This window comes from Theropithecus gelada, chromosome 8 (genome assembly GCF_003255815.1).
Source record: "Theropithecus gelada isolate Dixy chromosome 8, Tgel_1.0, whole genome shotgun sequence".
In the NCBI taxonomy this organism is placed as follows: Eukaryota; Metazoa; Chordata; class Mammalia; order Primates; family Cercopithecidae; genus Theropithecus; species Theropithecus gelada.
Genome location: NC_037676.1, coordinates 82,511,464 through 82,534,100, shown reverse-complemented (window position 1 = coordinate 82,534,100; position 22,637 = coordinate 82,511,464). Strand labels below are relative to the sequence as shown.

At 43.2% G+C, this 22,637-nt stretch overlaps 1 non-coding gene and 1 pseudogene across 2 annotated transcripts; one reads left to right on the top strand and one right to left on the bottom strand.

Moving 5' to 3' along the window:
• The first annotated feature begins 1,317 nt into the window (after nt 1-1,317).
• Nucleotides 1,318-1,448, top strand: LOC112630869. Its single transcript, XR_003120997.1, has one exon. It is a non-coding gene; the product is annotated as a small nucleolar RNA SNORA20 (small nucleolar RNA).
• Nucleotides 1,449-18,094: 16,646 nt separating this feature from the next.
• On the bottom strand, nt 18,095-18,828 carry LOC112630274 (annotated as a pseudogene). Its single transcript, XR_003120833.1, has one exon. The product of XR_003120833.1 is annotated as a 40S ribosomal protein S5 pseudogene (transcript).
• Nucleotides 18,829-22,637: the final 3,809 nt, after the last annotated feature.

Sequence of the window (22,637 nt, the reverse complement as noted above, 5' to 3'; positions counted from 1 at the left end):
CCCGGCTAGTTTTTTTGTATTTTTAGTAGAGACGGGGTTTCACCATGTTAGCCAGGATGGTCTCGATCTCCTGACTTCGTGATCCACCTGCCTCGGCCTCCCAAAGTGCTGGGATTACAGGCTTGAGCCACCGCGCCCGGCCAAGAGTGGCTTCTTATTGGAAAGAACTGAGAGGACAATTTCTGGAACAGAAAGAATGGGATATGGAATAAGATATGTTGAACCTCAACAACTAGGCAGAGGGAGGATCACAAAGCATCTCATCAGTCTTAGGCTTTTACCGTAGAGACAACAAGAAACCTTTCAAGAGTATAAGGAGAGATCGGGGGTGGTGGCTCACACCTGTAACCCCAGCACTTCCGGAGGCCAAGACAAGTGGATCACTGAGGTCAGGAGTTCTAGACTAGCCTGGCCAACATGGTAAAACCCCGTCTCTACCAAAAATACAAAAATTAGCTGGGTGCGGTGGTGAGCAACTGTAATCCCAGCTACTTGGGAGGCTGAGGCATGAGAATCACTTGAACCCAGGAGGTAGAGGTTGCAGTGAGCCGAGATCACACCACTGCACTCCAGCCTGGGCCACAAGAGCAAAACTCCATCTCAAAAAAAAAAGAGTGTAAGGAGAGAATCAATGCAATCAAATGTGCTTTAATGGGAGGGTAAGAAGTTTTCACAGTAGTCTGCTTGAGAGATGATGGTAACTTGCACTTGGTGTGGTGACGATGATACAGGGAGGCAAATGGGTTGAAGATGTATTTAGAAGATAGAATAGAAAAGACTTGGTGATTAATTAATGGGGAGGGGGCACCGTAAGGAAAAGGAAGTCATCAAGTAGTCAAGGAAAAGTCAACAATGACTCCTAGGTTTCTGGCTTGAGCAGCTGAGGGGATGGTGATGCCCTTTACTACAATGGAGGACAGGCTGGGCACGGTGGCTCACGCCTGTAATCCCAGCACTTTGGGAGGCCAAGACGGGCAGATCACATGAGGTCAGGAGTTCGAGGCCAGCCTGGCCAACATGGTGAAACCCCGGCTCTACTAAAAATACAAAAATTAGCCTGGCGTGGTGGCGGGCACTTCTAATCCCAGCTACTTGGGAGTCTGAGGCAGGAGAATCACTTGAGCCCGAGAGGCAGAGGCTGCAGTGAGCCGAGATTACGCCACTACACTCCAGCCTGGGCAACAGAGTAAGACTCCGTCTCAAAAAAAATAAATAAATAAAACAAAATAAAATGGAGGACACTGAAGAAAATGAGAATTTGGGGATAGGAAGTCACTGAAGAAAGTAAGAATTTCCATTTTAGAAAATATCGAGCTTCTTCCCATTTATTTGCTGCCATAGCCTCATAATGATACAAACAGTTACATGCATGGGATAAAATAATATTGGGACATTGTAAATTGAAATGAAGTCACCCTTTTCATCTTTTCTGCATGGACAAGACACTGTTTTTGGTTAAAAAAAAAAAAAAAGAAAAAAGAAAAAAGAAAAGAAAGAAACAAAAAGAAAATTCTGAGCTTTGCATGCCTATTATGACACATGATGTGGACATGTCCAGTTGACCACTGGATAGACAGTGATGAAGTTCTAAGAAAAGTCTTTGCTGGAGTAATCAATTTAAGAATCACCAGCATGAAGATGGTAATGGGAGTCTCAAGAGTAAATGGGATCACCTGAGAAGAATTTGCAGCGTGACAAGAACAGAGGAACTCAGGATGCAGCCCTTAGGAATCCCAGCATGTAAAAAACAGTACAGGAGGAGACTGAGGAGATAAACCACAGTAGACAGGTCACCAGGAGGACCCACCACAAAACCAGGGACAGAAGAGAGGTCATGAAGGGATGATCGGTTGTGTCAAACATTACTAAGACATCAAGATTTAAATCCAGATTGAAGTGTACGTTAGATTTACTAGCATGGAAATCTTTTTAAATCTTAATACGAATATAGTACTCAAATAACTAAGGCAAAGTTCTCTCAGGTAGCCTCTTGATCCCAGTCCACTTGTTTTGGGAACCAGGCTATGCTTGCTTCCTGGAGTGGAATTAAAAGTCAGTATGGGTGGCACTTTGGGAGGCCGAGGCAGGCAGATTACCTGAAGTTGGGAGTTCAAGACCAGCCTGACCAACATGGAGAAACCCCGTTTATACTAAAAATACAAAATTGGGTGGGTGTAGTGGTGCAAGCCTGTAATCCCAGCTACTTGGGAGCCTGAGGCAGGAGAATTGCTTGAACCTGGGAGGCGGAGGTTGCGGTGAGCCGAGATCATGCCATTACACTCCAGCCTGGGCAACAATAGCAAACTCCATCTTTAAAAAAAAAAAAGGTCAGTATGGGTGCTATGACCACAAGAAATCTACCCACAGGAAAAAGGCATGTGAGGGGAAATGGAGCATGTGAACAATTTATATAGAGGCATTACAGGCAGATTTTATATATTATTTTCTTTTATTATTTTTTTAATACTTTTTAAATTTTGAGGATTTGGAAACTCTTTTTTTCTTTTTTTTGAGATAGTATCTTGCACTGTTGCCCAGGCTGTAGTGCAGTGGCACAATGACTGTTCACTGCAGCCTCAATCTTACAGGCACAACTGATCCTTCCACCACAGCCTCCCAAGTAGCTAGGACCACAGGCGTGCACCACCATGCCCCACTAATTTTTTTTTTTTTTTGTAGAGTTAACATCTCCCTATGTTGCCCAGGCTAGTCTCAAACTCCTGGGCTCAAGTGATCCTCCCATCTCAGCCTCCCAAAGTGCTGAGATTACAGACATGAGCCACTGCACATAGCCAGAGTTTCTTTAAAAGTATGTAAAATGTTTATGGATTATACTTTGGTGGGGGAAAACAATATTCTCAGGAAACAGAAATATGGAGGCTAAATTGGAAAGTGAAGGATGCAAAGGATGACAAAATACGACATTAGGAATAGAGTTCTTTGGACAGGACACATTTGGCCACAAGGGATAGAAAGAGTCAAGGCTGTGCTAGATGGGAACCTGTGACCAGGGGAAGTTGCGAAAGTGTTTAATGTTGATGCGAAAAGCTGGCAGAGAGGGCAAGACTGGAGTCACACAGAGTGCAGAAGACACAGTGAGCACAAAGTTCAGAACCCAGAATGGAGACACGCCCCCTTCATCGGTCCAGGACGAAGGGAAGGCAGTTCAGGTGCAGCAATTTGGGGGCCGGAAGTTGACAGTGGCTCAGACAATCACTAGTTTATGAAGTTGAAGGCAAGATCCCTAGCAAGAATAAGAGGGCATAGCAGGTAGTCAAGGAATAAAGAGGGTGGAGAAGTGTTGGAATATGTTTCTTTTTTTTTTTTTTTTTTTGAGGCAGCTTCTCATTGTGTCACCCCGGCTGGAATGCAATGGCACAATCTCGACTCACTGCAACCTCTGCCTCCCAGGTTCAAGTCATCCTCCCACCTCAACTTCTTGAGTACCTGGGACTACAGGCACATGCCACCATGCCAGGCTAATTTTTGTATTTTTTTGTAGGGAGAGGGTCTCACTGTCCTACCCAGGCTGGTCTCGAACTCCTGGACTCAAGCTATCCACCTGACTCAGCCTACCTAAGTGTTGGGATTACAGGCGTGAGCCACTGCACGCGGCCTGGAATATGTTTCAAAGAACTTTTTATTAATAAACATGGTTCGATTCTGAGGAGCTGTAGTTTTTACTATTCATACACTTTGCAATTAAGTAACACATATTCAGGAGCCTTAACATGGTTTACGTTAGACACTAGAGATCAATTAAGAAATTGTCCCAAAGGATTATAAATCATGCTGCTATAAAGACACATGCACACGTATGTTTATTGCGGCACTATTCACAATAGCAAAGACTTGGAATCAACCCAAATATCCATCAGTGACAGACTGGATTAAGAAAATGTGGCACATATACACCATGGAATACTATGTAGCCATAAAAAAGGATGAGTTTGTGTCCTTCGTAGGGACATGGATGCAGCTGGAAACCATCATTCTCAGCAAACTATCGCAAGAACAGAAAACCAAACACCGCATGTTCTCACTCATAGGTGGGAACTGAACAATGAGATCACTTGGGCTCGGGAAGGGGAACATCACACACTGGGGCCTATCACGGGGAGGGGGAGGGGGGAGGGATTGCATTGGGAGTTATACCTGATGTAAATGACGAGTTGATGGGTGCTGACGAATTGATGGGTGCAGCACACCAACATGGCACAAGTATACATATGTAACAAACCTGCACGTTATGCACATGTACCCTAGAACTTAAAGTATAATAATAAAAAAAAAGAAATTGTATCAGTATTAGGAGAGAATTAATGATTGTAATGAAATACATAAAACATTAATTACTGTTATGATAACTTTTGATTCATATATAATTAAGTTTTTAATACTTGAAATTATATTTTTTAAACTTCACATAAAACTGTCACAATTTTATGTTGGACCTATACTAAAAATGCTCTTTTTATCAAGAAAATTTCGGTGGGTTTTTCTTCCTGTCTTTTTGCAGTATTTGATTAACTTTTCTTCCATTTTCTGATCCACCTAATACAATAAACATTTTTGTATATCCATTCCTTAAAATATAGACATTTTCTACACCTTCTATCCTTCTGAATAAACTACTATTAAAACAATAGTACTTTCTCCTCCCAACACACTAATTTTCTCTTTGTTTAACAATAACAACTAATAATGTGCATTGTCTTCACTTTTTCAAAGTGCATTCACAGACATGATCCTATTTATCACCATAACAACACTATAACTTATGTATTATGGTCATAATTTCATACGTAAAGAAACCAAGATTACTTCCTCAAAATCACCTGACTAGGAAAAAGCAAAGCTTGAAACCATAAAAAAGAACAAGATCACGTCCTTTGTAGGGACATGGATGGAGCTGAAGGCCATTATCCTTAGCAAACTAACACAGGAACAGAGAACCAAATACAGTATGTTCTTACTTATAAGTGGGAGCTAAATGATGAGAACACATGGACACATAGAGGGGAACAACACACACGGGGGCCTTTTGGAGGATAAAGTGGGAAAGGAGGGAGAGGCGCAGGAAAAATAACTAATGGGTACTAGGTTTAACACCTGGGTGATGAAATAATCTGCACAACAAACCCCCATGACACAAGTTTACCTATGCAACAAGCCTGCACTTGTACCCCAACCTTAAAATAAAAGTTTTAAAAAAAAAGCTATGATTTAAATCCAAATCTTCTGATTCTTCAATTCAAATGCATTTATTTCCACTATCCCAGTGTTTCCTAGGTGGCCTATGAAGAAATATATTTTATTTAAATTGTTACAGATTTTAGTGTAACTTTACATAAATCATTTAAATAATATGGTGATCAGTTTAACTACAGTCATATATCCCGTAATTATGGGGATATGTTCTGAGAAATGTGCCTTTAGGCAATTTTGCCATTGTGTGAGCATCATAGAATGTACTTACACAAACCTAGATAGTATAGGCTATTACACACCTCGGCTGTATGGTATAGCCCAGGGGTCCCCAACCGTGTATCGCGGACACGTACTGGTCCATGGCCTGTTAGGAACTGGGCCGCACAGCAGGGAGTGAGCAGCGAGTGAGCACGCGAGGCTTCATCTGTCTTTGCGGCCTCTCTCCATTGCTTGCATTACCTCCTGAGCTCCAGCTCCTGTCAGATCAGCAGCAGCATTGGATTCTCAAAGGTGTGCAAACCCTCTTGTGAACTGTGCATGCGAGGGATCTAGGTTGTGCACTCCTTATGAGCCTGATGATCTGAGGTGGAACAGTTTCATCCCAAAACCATCCTCTTACCCCACCCCATCTGTGGAAAAATTGTCTCCTATGAAACTGGTCCCTGGTGCCAAAAATGTTAGGGCTGCTGGTATACCCTATAGCTTCTAAACTACAAACCTATACAGCATGTTACTGTACTGACTGTAGGCAATTGTCACATGATGGTAAGTACTTGTGTATCTAAACTTATCTAAACATGAAAAAGGTACAATAAAAATACAGTATGGGCTGGGCGCAGTGGCTCACACCTGTAATCTCGGCACTTTGGGAAGCTGAGGCAGGTGGATCACCTGAGGTCAGGAGTTCAAGACTGACCTGGCCAACATGGTCAGGTCATCTCTACTAAAAATACAAAAATCAGCAGGGCCTGGTGGTGCACGCCTGTGATCCCAGCCACTCAGGAGGCTGAGGCAGAAGAACTGTTTGAACCTGGGAGGTGAAGGTTGCAGTGAGCCGAGATTGTGCCACTGCACTCCAGCCTGAGTGACAGAGCAAGATTCCATCTCAAAAAACAAAAACAAACAAACAAACAAACAAAAAACACAGTATAAAAGATAAAAAATGGTAGACTTGTATAGGGCACTTACTATGAATGGAGCTTGAAGGACTAGAAGTTTCTCTGGGTGAGTCAGTGAGTGAATGGTGAGTGACTGTGAAGGCCTAGGACATTACTGTACACTCTTGTGGACTGTATAAACACTGTACATTTAGGCTACACTAAATTTATAAAAATATATTTTCTTTCTTCAGTAAAAAGTTAACCTTAGCTTACTGAAGCTTTTTACTTTATAAACTTTTTAATTTTTTAACTTTTTTACTCTTTTATAATAACTCTTAGCTTCAAACACATTGTACAGCTATACAAAAATATTTTCTTTATATTCTTATTCTATAAGCTTCTTTCTATTTTTAAAGTGTTTTTACTTTGTAAATTTTTTGTTAAAAATGAAGGCACAAACATACCTACTGGCCTAGGCCTACACAGGGTCAGGATCATCAATATCACCGTCTTCCACCTCCACATCCTGTCCCACTGGAAAATTTTCAGGGGCAGTATCATGCATGGAGCTGTCATCTCCTAGGATAACAATGCCTTATTCAGGAATACCGCTGAAGACCTGCCTGAGGCCCTTTTACAATTAACTTTCTAAAGATATATGTAGGAGAACTACTTCTAAAACAATTATTAAAAGTATAGGCCAGGCATGGTCTCTCATGACTGTAATCCCAGCAATTTAGGAGGCCGAGGTGGGAGGACTGCTTGAGACCAGGACTTCGAGATCAGTCTGGGCAACATAACAAGACCCCATCTCTAAAAAAAAAATTTTTTAAATTAGCTATAGTCCCAGCTGCTTGGGAGGCTGAGGTGGGCAGCTTGCTTGAACCTTTAAGCAGTGAGTTCAAGGTTGCAGTGTGCATGCTTGTGACACTGCACTCCAGCCTGAGTAACAGGGACAAGACCGTGTCTCTTAAAAATAAAAAAAAATATATACATATACATGCATATATATATATAAAATTTAACACTGCAGCTAAAAAAATAAAAAATAAATTTAAAGAAAATTTATGCCAGGTGTGGTGGCTCACACCTGTAATCCCAGCACTTGGGAGGTCAAGGCAGGTGGATCTCCTAAGGTCAGAAGTTTGAGACTAGCCTGGCTAACAGGGTGAAACCCCATCTCTACTAAAAATACAAAAATTAGCTGGGTATGGTGGTGTGCACCTGTAGTCCCAGCTACTCTGGAGGCTGAGGCAGGAGAATAGCTTGAACCTGGGAGTCGGAGGTTGCAGTGAGCCAAGATCGTGCCATTGCACTCCAGCCTTGGCAACAAGAGCGAAACTCCATCTCAAAAAAACAAAAAAAGTTCTATTATCTTATGGGACCACCATCATATATGTGATCCACCATTGATGAAAACATCATTATGTGTCATGTGGCTATAAAAGTAGTAAGTAAATAATAATAGAGATAATACGTAGATTTGGCAAAATTCATGAATTTAGATATGTATGAATGACATTTTCATACCCTTCATAATCAAATCTTCATATTCACTGAAAGATGGACAAAAACCAGGGGTAATTGTCCCATTTTAAGATAAAGAACAAGGCAATGGATGGCTGTGACATTAGCTAGGCTAAGTCTTCCTTTAACAAAATTTGATATTTAAATCCAACTCCCTCCCTCCCTAAAAAAAAAAAAGAGGAGGGGGGAGGAATTATATTACTATATGAAATAAACTTTCAGTGGCTGGGAATGGTGGCTCACACCTTTAATCCCAGAACTTTGGGAGACTGAGATGGGAGGATTGCTTGAGCCCAGAAGTTCAAGACCAGCCTGGGCAACATGGCAAAACCCATGTCTCTACCAAAAATACAAAAACTAGCCAGTCTCATAACTCGGTCAATACATTTTAAAATGACCCAAAAGATCATTTCTTTAATTTCACTTGTTAATTTTTATCTATTTAAAATGTTATCAATTTTTTTTTTTTTTTTTTTTTTTTTTGAGACGGAGTCTCACTCTGCCGCCCAGGCTGGAGTGCAGTGGCCGGATCTCAGCTCACTGCAAGCTCTGCCTCCCGGGTTCATGCCATTCTCCTGCCTCAGCCTCCCGAGTAGCTGGGACTACAGGCGCCCGCCACCTCACCCGGCTAGTTTTTTGTATTTTTTAGTAGAGATGGGGTTTCACCGTGTCAGCCAGGATGGTCTCGATCTCCTGACCTCGTGATCCACCCGTCTCGGCCTCCCAAAGTGCTGGGATTACAGGCTTGAGCCACCGCGCCCGGCCTAAAATGTTATCAATTTTTAAATTTTATTTGCTCCCAGACAAATCTTAAACTCTAGAAATTGATTTTCTAAATCTATAAAGTAAAGGCCAAGTGCAGTGGCTCACACCTGTAATCCAGCTACTTGGGAGGCTGAGGCACGAGAATCACTTGAACCCAGGAGGTCGAGGCAGCAGTGAGCCAAGATTGCGCCACTGCACTCCAGCCTGGGTGACACAGCAAGACTCTGTCCAAAAAGAAAAAAGAAAAAAAAGGAAATCTATAAAATAAAAAGTTTGAACTTTGTCATCCCCAATGTCCTCTTCATTTCTAAAAACAGATACTTTTATTCTTCAAGATACTAATAATATTTATATGTATGTCAGTGATATACAGATTGCATAAATTAGATATATTGTTAAGGACCTAATGCTAAGATCAAGAATTGTTTCCAATTGTTCTTTTTTTTCTTTTGAGACAGGGCCTCATTCCATCACCCAGGCTGGAGTGCAGTGGCACGATCACAGCTCACTGCAGCCTCGACTTCCCAGGTTTAGGTGATCCTCCCAATTCAGCCTCCCAAGTAGCGGGACCATTGGTGTTCACCACCACACCCAGCTAATTTTTTTGTATTATTTTGTAGACATGGGATTTTGCCATGTTGCCCAGGCTGGTCTTGAACTCCTAGACTCAAGCAATCTGCCTGCCTCAGCCTGCCAAATGTTCCCAATTGTTCTAATTCAGCACAAGCATTTCAATTTGTAGTCTTTGTTCTAAAAGAAACTGGCTTAATCGACCTATTTCAAATAATAGGAAGGGAGCAATTATTAATGTATAGCACTTTAAATGATAACCCAGAAATCAACATACATTTCTAGAGCAACTATTCTAGCGGGATATTCTTGGGGGGATACAAAGAGATAGTCTTGTGTTTAATAAACTCAAGGACAATTGGAGAAACAAGACCAAACCCACGAAAATGTAAATTGCTGATTCAAGTGTAGAATTGGAAAGGAAGGCCCTTTGATCTCATCTAGTCACAGATTGACAGAATGTTAGATCTGAAAAGGACCTAGGGGAGGGATCTATCCCATCCCTTCCCAGTACCACTCCTAATTTGTGGGTGAGCAGACCAAGAGCCAGAAGGAAGAGATCATTTGTCAGACAGGGAGTTAATGACAGAGCAGGGATTAGAACTCTGTTCGAGAGGCCGGGCGCGGTGGCTCAAGCCTATAATCTCAGCACTTTGGGAGGCCGAAACGGGCGGATCACGAGGTCAGGAGATCGAGACCATCCTGGCTAACCCGGTGAAACCCCGTCTCTACTAAAAAATACAAAAACTAGCCAGGTAAGGTGGCGGGCGCCTGTAGTCCCAGCTACTCGGGAGGCTGAGGCAGGAGAATGGCGTAAACCTGCGGAGCTTGCAGTGAGCTGAGATCCGGCCACTGCACTCCATCCTGGGCGACAGAGCGAGACTCCGTCTCCAAAAAAAAAAACTCTGTTCGAGAGCCCCAGTAGGTGAGTTAATTGGAGTGGAGAATTCAGGTTAAAGAATAGCAGCAGATGTGGGACATGGTTGTGGAGACTTTTCTGCATCATACTTGAGCACTGAGAAGCTACAGAAGGTCTTTACGGTACTGCAGGTACACAATTAAGATTAAATAAGGCCGGGCGTGATGACTCCTGCTCATGCCTGTAATCCCAGGACTTTGGGAGGCTGAAGTGGGCAGATCACCTGAGGTCAGGAGTTTGAGACCAACCTGACCAACATGGAGAAACCCCGTCTCTACTAAAAATACAAAAATTAGTCGGGCATGGCAGCGCTGCCTGTAGTTTCAGCTACGCGGGAGGCTGAGGTAGGAGAATCACTTGAACCCAGGAGGCAGAGGCTACAGTGAGCCGAGGTCGCACCACTGCACTCCAGCCTGGGCGACAAAGCCAGACTCTGTCTTAAATAAATAAATAAATAAAAATTAAATTATTTGTTTATAAGGTTTTATTAAAAATTGAGTTTAACATTAAAAGTACACTAATACAAAGGAAAATTTTTTGTTTTCTATTTTGAACAAGACTGTCATGCAATATTGAGAGATAGTGAAAGATTTTTGTTTGTCTTTTGAGTAAATGGAAAGAAAAAAGAGAAAAGCGGGAAGAAAGAAGAGACAGATTCAGCTGGCCTCATGGTGTCTTTCTTGGGTTTTGTTTGAAAAGCTGAGTCCCCTCTCTATCAGAGTAAAGGTTTTTCCCTTTTGAAATGTTTTGAGTTATCACTTTGGCTAAATGAATGACCTGTGATCCCATTTTGGGAAAAGTGCGTGAAATCTTTGATATTTGACAAACTTTCCAAAAATCAAAATTTCAAATTCTAAATTCAGCCCTATTGTACTCATTAAGCTTTTAGATACTAAGTCCCCTGAAGTCCAAAGAGACATTTGGCTTATTTGGTGTGTTAAAATTATATAAAGGAAGGATCGAAGATGGCAGAGTGAGGCATGCTGCTGTAAACCAGCCTCCAGGCTGGAGGCAGGCCAGCCCCCCGAGAGGCCTCGCGCATCTGTTGGACCATGCCCGGAGAAGAAAAAAAGAAATGGGCCAGGGGAAAGGAATTAAAACATTCTTTCTGCCTCCCTTTCAGAGGGGAGTGATCATCTACACTTATAAAGCAAAGGTCTTAAGTTCCTTAATCACAGGAAGAATATTTTCCTTGACCTTTAGATGCTTTTATATTCATCTCAAAAACAAAATTCTGATCTCAGGACTTGGCGAACCACTGCCAAGGAAGAAATTCTGATCTCAGGACTTGTCAAACCACTGCTGAAGCTTCACTTCTACACAGAGGCTTTCCTTACTGGAACCCCAGACCAGCTGAGCGATTATAAGGTGTTTGCAAAGAAGACAGCTCTATGGCAAGATGACGACGTTCATTCACAGCACAAAGGAGAGTACAGGAATGCAGCAGGTGAGCAGCTTCCCCTTTCTTCCCAAACTACACCTTCCAGTATGGCTTTAGTATTTGGCTTTTTGTTACAATTTCGATAAGGAAGGTCAAACCAAGTATAAAGGACTATTGAACATCACACCAGTTCATCACCCCTAGTTCATTGGTACAAATTATCAAGAGTTGTCTATATTTAAAAAACCATACAACCATCAAAAAAATTCTATACGAAGCACTGTCAAGTAGGAAATGGTGTTTGACTTTCTTTTTTTTTTTTTTTTTTAGACCAAGACTCACTCTGTCTGTTGCCCAGGCTGGAGTGAAGAGGCACGATTTCAGCTCGCTGAAACCTCCACCTCCCGGGTTCAAGCAATTTTTCTGCCTCAACCACCCAAGTAGCTGGGATGACAGGCACCCACCACCAAGCCCAGCTAATTTTTGTATTTTTAGTAGCGACAGGGTTTCACCTTGTTGACCACAGGCTGGTCTTGAACTCCTGAGCTCAGGTGATCCTCCCACCTTGGCCTCCCAAAGTGCTGGGATTACAGGCATGAGCCACTGTGTCCAGCCTGTTTGGTTTTCTTTAGGCTGTATTTGTATGAACACATTGTTGGTGTGTGTTCCAGAATTGGGCAAAACTCCTTTAATTCCGATATGACTTAGTGTATGTCATCAGTAATCATTATAATTGTAATGGTAAATGTCATATGTCACAAAAATAATCAAACTTCCTTGTCAATTGTGTTCTTAACTATGGCCATTCTGAGACTTATGTTATCACCAATTATTTTACTTTGATACAGTGAGTGCGATTTCGGCTCACTGAAACCTCAATTTCCCGGGTTCGAGTGATTCTTGTGCCTCAGCCCCCCGAGTAGTTGGGATTACAGTTGTGTGCCACCATGCCCAGCAAATTTTTGTACTTTTAGTAGAGATGAGGTTTCACCATGTTGGCCAGGCTAGTCTCGAACTCCTGACCTCAGGTGATCCACCTGCCTTGGCCTCCCAAAGTGCTGGGATTACAGGCGTGAGCCACCATGCCCAGCCTGATACTTTTTAAAAATGTGGTTTTATAATCAGCTATAGGACTTTGACAGGCGCTTTTGAATGCAGATTTTTGGCCTTGTTTTTGTTTTTGTTTGAGACAGGGTCTCACTCTGTCGCCCAGCATGGAGTGCAGTGGTGTAATCTTGACTCGCTGCAGCCTCAACCCCCCAGGCTCAAGCAATCCTCCCACCACAGTCTCCTGAGTAACTGGAACTACAGGCACATGCCACCATGCCTGGCTAATTTTTTGTGGGTTTTTGGTTTTTTTTTGTAGAGACAGGATTTTGCCCTGCTGCCCAGGCTGGTCTTAAACTCCTGAGCTCAAGTAATCCTCCAGTCTCAGCCTCCCAGACTGCTGGGATTGCAGGCATGTGCCATTGTGCCCAGACACAGGTTCTTGATAACTTTGGAAATTGTGTTATTGGAATAGAAAAACAAAAACAAAAACAAAATTTCCAGGAATCTCATGGAAAGTTGATGTGTTCATGAGTATCAAGCAGAACAGAAGTTAATTGCATGGACTGAGCTAATAGGAGACTGAAATAATTGATTTTTTTTTTTGGAGACAAAGTCTAGCTCTGTCGCCCAGGCTGGAGTGCAGTGGTGCAATCTCGGCTCACTGGAACCTCCATCTCCCAGGTTCAAGCAATTCTCCTGCTTCAGCCTCCCGAGTAGCTGGGATTACAGGCGCCTGCCGTCAGGCCCAGCTAATTTTTGTATTTTTAGTAGAAACAGGGTTTCACTGTGTTGGACAAGCTAGTCTTGAACTCTTGACTTGGTGATCCGCCTGTCTTGGCCTCCCAAAGTGCTAGGATTATAAGCATGAGCCACCATGCCTGGCAATAATCTACTTTTATACCTGTTCTTCGATACCTGGTTAGTTAATACCTGTTATTGGATACCCAACCCACCGATTATTTTTGTTTCATTTTTCAAAGTCACAAAAACTTTCATTTTGTGCTATTTACAGCTTTTAATAATTTTTTTCTTTCACTTTGATGCTCAGGCTGGAGTGCCAAATAGCCTGGACTGCAGGTGCCCACCACCGCACCAGCTAATTCTTGTGTTTTTAGTAAAGACAGGGTTTCACCATGTTGGCCAGGCTGGTTTCAAACTCCTGACCTCAGGTGATCCACCCAGCTCAGCCTCCCAAAGTACTGGGATTACAGGCATGAGGCACCGTGCCTGGCCAGCTGTTAACTATTGAGTAAAATTTACTCCTGTGAGCAAAATTTAGAGTGTATTTCTCTCTATGGAATCTCTCCAGAATTTGGAAACTCTGAGTATTCTTAACTTATAGCAACACAGTTATTTGCATAAGTTCAGTAAGAATCAGTTTTCCTTATTGAGCAGAGTCCCATGAGGGGAAAAAAAGAATCAGTTTTCTTTTGTAACAGGACACAATTGGAGACTATGGCTATTTCACCAAGGTGTTGACTAGAAAAACATGTTTTCAGACTGTTTTGAGGAACTGAAGTTGACCTATAGAGACGGTAAAAGTCTTTTTGGAAAACTGGCCTTGTACTATGTTTTGTACTGGATTTCTGACCTGTGATAAATAAAAAATGTCACTTTCTGACAGGCCCAGGAAGCCCAAGCTATTCTGAGACCTTGAGGAGAGGAATACACTCAATTCATACAGGTATCTGCAGGCAGAAATAAAACCTTAGCTGGCTCAAGAGGTTTTTAAAAGGTCTAATTTGAGATTTCTTATGAAAGAGTTCCTGCAAAGCCAATTTTTAAAAAAAGTGCCTATATGGCAAATAATTATTCCTTTTGTACTTTATACAAATAATTAGGCCAAGTATAGTAAGACTGAAATTTGTTTTGCAAATAAATTGGTCCTGTTATGATTTGTCTTTGACTAAACATGGAGAACTAGGAGAGAAAAAATATGTTTTAGGAAAAACTACACTTTGTTACTAGATTTCAGCCTTGTTCATTGATTTTGAGTGTCTGCTGATGACTCCACATCTAATTAGTTATCAGGATCATTCACCCAGATCCCTTAAGACTTCAGGTCAAGCTGGGCACAGTGGCTCACTCCTGTAGTCTCATCACTTTGGGAAGCCAAGGCAGGAGGATTGCTTGGGCCTAGGAGTTCAAGACAAGCCTAGGCAACATAGTGAGACCCCTGTCTCTACAAAAAAACTGAAGATTTAGCCAAACTTGGCATGCATCTGTAGTCCCAGCTATTCAGGAGGCTGACGATCCCTTGAGCCCAGGAAGCCAAGGCTGCAGTGAGCCATGACTGTGCCAGTGCGTTCCCACCTGAGCAACAGAGTGAGCCCTATCTCAAAAAAAAAAAAAAAAGAAGAAGAAGATGAAGACTTCTAGCCAGTTCTACAGGGACTCCTGAAGCTAGGACTTTCACTCCTTATGTTAGGGCTTATTATTTGTCTTATAGTCACTAAAGCTGTGGATAACAGCACTAATGTTTTTGTTATGCGTACCTTGGGACCCAAACCAGGTACCCATGAATACATACAGACAACTGCAAGATGGTTTCACGCCTCCTACCCTGGGGCAACTCCTACCCCAACTAAACCCACTGCGCACTGTCATGCAGGAAGAAGTTAGAGCAGTCATCAGCATTTTCCCATCTCTGCAGGTCACACCTCAGGACTGAGGTGTGCTGTAGCCCAATGGGTGATTTGAAATCGCCTTTGCAAAATTACGTCAGTAATAGAAATCTGACATAGTTGTCTCCATCTTGCTTCTGACCTCCACGCTGTCTTTGGTCATTCCCGGGCAAAGGCCAAGCTGACTTTGGGAGGAATTTAGTTTATAGTTTACTTGAAAGCAAGGATAATAATAGTCCCTCCCTAAAACTAACCCACTCTTTCTTTGCTCAGGGACTGAAGACTGCCTTTCTAAGACTAATGAAAGGTCATAAGGATAAGGTTATGGGAGGAGCCTGATCTCTGCTAAGATGTGGGCATAGTTTCCTTTTCTCTTCTTCTCTTCTTTTTTTTTTTTTAAAATAAAGATGAGGTCTCACTATATTGCCCAGACTGGTCTCAAACTACTGGGCTCAAGCAATCTTCCTGCTTTGGCCTCCCAAAGTGCTGGGATTTCAACTATGAGACCCAAACCCAGCCAAGGCATGATTTCTATACTTCCTTACTGCTCAGGGGTCATGTGGCCAGAGGTCACAAGATTTGTGACTTTCCCAATTGTTCCTATAGATAACATCACTATTGTAGAACCTAAGATCGGTTTTTTTTTTTGAGATGTTTTTCAGAATGACCCCACCTGGACTCATGACTCATGACTCAACTGGTCCTGTGGCCCCTCCCAAAGGTAGACTCAGTGCGTGAGGATAGGTTTCCACATCCCTTTATCCTCAACCAATTAGCAGCACCTATTCCTTAGCCCCCTACTCACCAAGCTGTCCATAAAAACCCTAACCTCTGAGCCTTCAGGGAGACTGACGTAAATGATCACTCCAGTTCTCCCGCATGAGCTAGCCTCACATCGAACTCTTTCTCTACAGCAGAAGAAAGAAAGAAATTATTTCATGAAATACAGCTATTAACAATTAAATTAGGCCCCTCTCTATGCACTAATGTGGAACAGCAGCATATCTTATTTAAAATACACACACAAAAGCCAACATTATGTAAGATATGCTACCAGGTGGGTTTTGAAAAAGAATGTGTGTTTATATGTAAATGCATAGAATGTCTCTGGACAGATAAACAAAAAATTGGTCACTGTGTTTGCCTCCAGGGAAGAGAATTGGATGACTGAGGTCATGAGGGTAGGAGTTAGGAGTATTTTTCATTATATATACTCTTGAACATCTTATGTTTGGGACTTTTCGCATACATTACTTATACAAAATCTTTTTTTTTTTTTTTTTTTCTTTTGTAGAGACAAGGTTTTGATATGTTACCCAGGCTAGTCTTGAACTCCTGGGCTCAAGTGATCCTCTTGCCTTGGCCTCCCAAAGTGCTGAGATTACAGGGCATAAGCCACCATGCACAGATGATAATCATTATTTTAAGATTTTTTCTAGTCATATTTTTAAGATTTTTTTCTAGTTTGGAAAGCTGTTTTTTAAAAAAATAAATAAACGTGTGTTACAGATAGAGCTTCTTGATAAAGCAATCATCTGACTCTACGGTGATAAGTTCAAGGTTAATTATACAATTACTGCCTCACTGATGTCCAAAAAAACATTAGAAAGGGTGTGACATCCTGACATTAAAAGTTGATTTATTTCCTTCACATGTGCCGCCCTGGCACAGACAGGAAGAGCCTGTCTAGCTATTAATACTTTCAATCATAGTAGTGGTTCAGAACCACCTAAGGAACTTTGGGGAAAATTCAGGTACGTGGGTCTTCCCTAATTTCGTGAGATATGAGGAGCCATGAGCAGATCAATGACGTGGAGAAAGTGGGAGAATAGTGATGTGAAGTAATTGTAATATTTCCAATATTATTTGCTTTGCTCTCCAAGTAATGTTGGGAATTATGACTACAGTTATTGAAAATATGCCAGATACTGTCACACACAACTTGGAGGGCATCTAAACTAGCCATACCCTCCCACAGCTGGCTGAGGACTCAGTATTTGCTATAAGCAACAGCGGCAAATAAAATCAATCCTTCTTTTTTTTTTTTTCTTAGGTGGAATCTCACTCTGTCGCCCAGGCTGGAGTGCAGTGGCACAATCTCAGCTCACTGCACCCTCCCGCTCCCAGATTCAAGCAATTCTCTGCCTCAGCCTCCCAAGTAGCTGGAATTACAGGCACCTGCCACCGTGCTTGGCTAATTTTTAAATTTTTTTTAGTAGAGACGGGGTTTCACTATCTTGGCCAGGCTGGTCTTGAACTCCTGACTTTATGATCCATCTGCCTTGGCCTCCCAAAGTGTTGGGATTACAGGTGTGAGCCACCGCTCTGGTCAATCAATCCCATTTTTAAAATGCAATTCATGAGATATTTGCAGAAAAGGAAATTTGACAGTATGTTGGAATCTTTCTATAATGGAATTGGAAGAGAAGGGCAATAAATACCATTTGATCAGGCTTAGCCTTTCCTAGTTGTCAGTTTCTAGAACAGGATTCAACCCATAGCTCATCTGAGTCCGTTTAACAAACTCTGTTGCAACATCATTACACAGAATCTACAAACACGAACTTCTATTCCTCCAGAGAAAGACATTTTCAGCTGATTTTTTGATTATGAAGGAATCATCTGCTTCATCTGTAATATTCCAGAGCTTTTGTGAATGCATCCTCAGCCTCATGGTTGCTTCTTTTAGCTACGTTTATATTTTCTAGAAAGTAACAAGGTATTTACCCAGCGGTTGATCTGTAATTCACTCTTCAAGCCCTTTTGGGATAGCAGAAGGAACAGCAGTGAACTGCTCTGCAAAGCCTGCCCTATGACTTCCAGTTTGAAATTTTTCCTGGCCTGCTTTTTAAACCTAAGTCAAACTCTGATGCTATCATAAGAGCCTGGGATGCAAATTTCAACTTGGCTCCATCTTCAGTCTAGCTATCTTTTCTTTCTTTCTTTCTTTCTTTTTTTTTTTTTGTGAGGCCGTCCCAAAAGGCAGAAGGCAGACAGGTTTATTGGGCAGCAACAGGGAAAATCAGCGGTTGGACTTGGCCACACACTCCAGCTCGTCCTTTTTCTTGATGGCATAGGAGTTGGAGGAGCCCTTGGCAGCATTGATGAGCTCTTCTGCCAGGCACTCGGCAATGGTCTTGATGTTCCGGAAGGCAGCCTCAAGAGCGCCTGTGCACCGCGGCCAGATGGCCTGATTCACACGGCGTAATGGGGACATGTCTACAGCCTGTCGTCTCACGGTCCTGGCTCGCCCAATGCATGTGCAGTCCTCCCGGGGACCACTGTTGATGATGGCGTTCACCAGGACCTGCAGAGGGTTATCGCCTGTGAGCAGCTGGATGATCTCGAAGGCGTGCTTGACGATGCGCACGATCATGAGCTTCTTGCGTTTGTTGCGGCCGTGCATCATCATGGAGTAAGTGAGGCGCTCTATGGGGCACTGAGTTTTGCGGAAGCGTTTGGTGGCATACTGCTCTGCACTGTGAGGCAGGTACTTGGCATACTTCTCCTTCACTGCAGTGTAATCCTGCAAGGAAGTGTCATAGATCTGCGCATCATTGGAGCTCCACTTCCCAAAGAGCTTGATGCCAGGGCTCTCTGCTACCACTGGTGCTGCTGTCTTCCACTCGGCCATCCTGAGGGCACAGCCTGAGCAACTCTGTGGCTCGGCATGCACCACATGCCGCCCTGGCACAGACAGGAAGAGCCTGCCTAGCTATTAATATGTTCAATCATAGTAGTGGTTCAGAACCACCTAAGGAACTTTGGGGAAAATTCAGGTACGTGGGTCTTCCCTAATTTCGTGAGATATGAGGAGCCATGAGCAGATCAATGACGTGGAGAAAGTGGGAGAATAGTGATGTGAAGTACAGGTTGAGACTGACCAGTTGGAGAGAGGCCAGTTCATTCATGGCCCCTGGGCAGGTGCAGATATTGATTTTCCATCTGAGAGCAAGGGGAAGCCACTGGAGTCTGGGAGGGAGAGGAAAGACCACTCGGATCTGTGCCTGCTTTTAAATCAACCTGGTCACTGTGTGGGGACTTGATTGGAGGGGGACAAAAGTGGATGGGGGTAGCCCAGTTGGAAAGATTTTGTAATAATCCAGGCAGTTTGGTCTAGGAAAGCAGTGGTAGAGTAAAAGAGGAGTGGACAGATTGGAGGGGCATTTAGGAAGTGAAACCAGTTGAGAGATGTTGGTAATTGACTGGATAAAGATGGGAGGGGAAAAGGAGGTATTGAAAATAATTCTGAGGATTCTGACAAAGGCAGAAATTTAAACATCTGACTAGCCCTTCTTGGGTGATTTCTAGTGCTGGCTGAACTTGCCCCGGGACTTGGATGACAGCCATTCCTGGCAGTGTGTCATGAATCAGTGGTTTACCAGCATGATGTGTCCCAAAGGGGTGGCTGCTCACATCACCACAGCCTGAATCCCCAAGAATAATACAGTCATGGAACACTTCATGCCTCTTATTAGTGAGCAAATACAGTTTACAATTGTTAGGAGGGCATCTTATTTAGAAGCTCAATTACCACATGAAGTTTTATAGAAATAAAATTGACAAGGGCAAGTATTTATTTATAGAAATATTTTGCCAATGCTTAAAAAAATAAAAGCTACTGGCTGGGCACAGTGACTCACGCCCATAATCCCAGCACTTTGGGAGGCCGAGGCGGATCACAAGGTCAGGAGATTGAGACCATCCTGGCTAACACGGTGAAACCCTGTCTCTACTAAAAATACAAAAAATTAGCCGGGTGTTGTGGCGGGCACCTGTATTCCCAGCTACTCAGGAGGCTGAGGCAGGAGAATGGCATGAACCCGGGAGGCGGAGCTTGCAGTGAGCCCAGATCACACCACTGCACTCCAGCCTGGGCGATGGAGACTCCATCTCAAAAAATGAAAAAATAAGTAAATAAATAAATAACAGCTGCTTAGAAGTGCATCCTGGCTGGGTGCGGTCGCTCACGCCTGTAATCCCAGCATTTTGGGAGGCCAAGGCAGATGGATCATGAGGTCAGGAGTTCAAGACCAGCCTGGCCAAGATGGTGAAACCCCATCTCTACTAAAAAAATACAAAAATTAGCTGGGTGTGGTGGCAGATATCTGTAATCCCAGCTACTTGGAAGGCTGAGACAGAGAATTGCTTGAACCCAGGAGGCTGAGGTTGCAGTGAGCCAAGATCACACCACTGCATTCCAGCCTGGAGGACAGGGCAGGATTCTGTCTCAAAAAAAAAAGTTTAGTTCAGTTATTTTACCATATACAGTGCAAATATACATATACAGTGAGTGTAGGTTTATGTGCTTGGGTAAAGTGTGTGTGCATCACAGACTTTTTAAATTTTTTTAAATAGAGACAGGGTCTTGCTATGTTGCCCAGGCTGGTCTTGAACTCCTGACCCCAAGCAATCCTCCCACCTCAGCCTCCCAAAGTGCTGAAATTACAGGCATGAGCCATGGCACCTAGGCAGGTGCAGGCAATTTTGAGAATCTAATTGCTTTTTCCATGTTTTTCCTTCTTAATCCCTTAAAAGCAACATAATATCACTATGATGTATACAGTTAATAAAATGGTTCCGACCCAGTGCGGAGGCTCATGCCTGCAATCCCAGCACTTTGGGAGACTGAGGCGGGCGGATCATCTGAGGTCGGAAGTTTGAAACCAGCCTGACCAACATGGTGAAACCCCGTCTCTACTAAATATACAAAAATTAGCCAGGCGTGGTGGTGCATGCCTGTAATCCCAGCTACTTGGGAGGCTGAGGCAAGAGAATCACTTGAACCTGGGAGGCAGAGATTGCAGTGAGCCGAGTTTGCGCCACTGTACTCCAGCCTGGGCAACAAGAAACTCTGTCTCAAAAAAAAAAAAAAGAAAATGGTTCTATCTTTACAAAATAAGTAGTGTCATTTTTTTCTTTTTTTTTTTTTTGAAACTATGAATATAAGTGTAACTTTTAATGTGCAAATCTACACTCAATGATCAGTTGATCCTATGTAGACTGGTACAGGATCTTCATTCTCTTGTTTACATGACTGATAAAAAAGTTCTGAGAAAGTCAAGCAGTTCGGTTGGTGATCTCTCAGTAGCGATCAAGTGACAGGTCCAAACTCCAGAGGCTCTCCTCTGAACCAGCACCTTGATCTCAGCAGGTGTTGGATAAATGTACATATGCCCTCTCTTCCAAGCCAACACTCCTGAAAAGAATATTCCTTTTCAGAGGAGGCCATTGGAAAGAACTTGACAAAGAATTTGAGTCTTCCATCTTTCTTCCTCTTCTTCTCTTCTTGTTGAAATGGCCTTACCAGTAAACTGCTGCTAACGAGGTGGTTTATCTGGTTTTATTGCCCTTAATTTTATTACCTGCCCAATATAATCTTGGCTGGAGCTCCCCTGCTTAGAGGCATGGTAAAGCTTTATGTCTAGGAAAGCCCCACCCAAGGAGTGTTTTTGCTTTCTTGGGTGTAGGCTCTAGGCCAGGCCTTCAGGCTAAGGTGCTGGCCCCGCTAACAGCCTAATTTAGAAGCTCTAAACCATTCTACAATATTTTCTGGCCCAGGCGGAGGTAGACACAACCCAAAGAACCAAGATTAAATGAATAACCAAAGGAAAGAGGCAAAGATCAAAGATCTGTTTCTCCATCTCCCAAGGTCATGAGAATCTCTACCCCAGGTTTTACTTGCCTTAGCATCCAACCACTAAGAAGCCTGTGTGTGGGGAGAGACGTCAGTCATCTGGAGCCTTAGCTGAGGACTGAGCTCTAGCTACAGCCCCTCACAAAAGTGAAGTCCAGCAATCGGGCTGAGAGTGGTGAGGTGGGAGGAGAAACAAGCAGGTGGGAAATGGAGGAAGTGGGGTTTAGTTTTCAGTGAGGAAGGGCAGAGCGTTCCTTTGTCCTTCATCTGGTACTGGGCCCAATCTTGCTATTTCACTTCTGTGAGGAAATCTCTCTTTTCCCCTCGCCCCTCCCCTGCAACCTTAGCTCACTGCATTTCTAGGAAGCAGGTTTGTCCCTTGCGACCCCAAGCCCTTTCTCACTGCCCACATCCACCAATCATGATCTCAGATGCAGATGTCACTACCAGTTCAAAAGCCTTATGTTCCCACACCCACTGTCTTCTAAAACATTCTTCCTGATACCTTTTGTGTAAACGCCTGTAATAAAACACTTTCGGTGCTATGCCTTATATGTCGGGGCCTGACTCGTGCAGCTCTTTCTCAACTACTCTTGGAAGATGTGCTTTCTCTTCCTTCTTTCCTCCCCCACCCTCACTTTCTGCTGCTGGTTTGACCACAGCTGGTTGCAGGCCAAGAAAATGTGGGTGGGCAGGTGCCAGGCCCTGGCTGCTGGAAGCCGCGGGAGGCCAGGGTGCGGAGTGCGGGGGCTGCAAGGGAAGGAGGGTGTAGCCCATAAACCTTCTCCAAGAGTTTGAGAGTATTTTGGTGGTGGTGGTGGTGGTGGTGGTGGTGGTGTTTAATTGTGTGTTG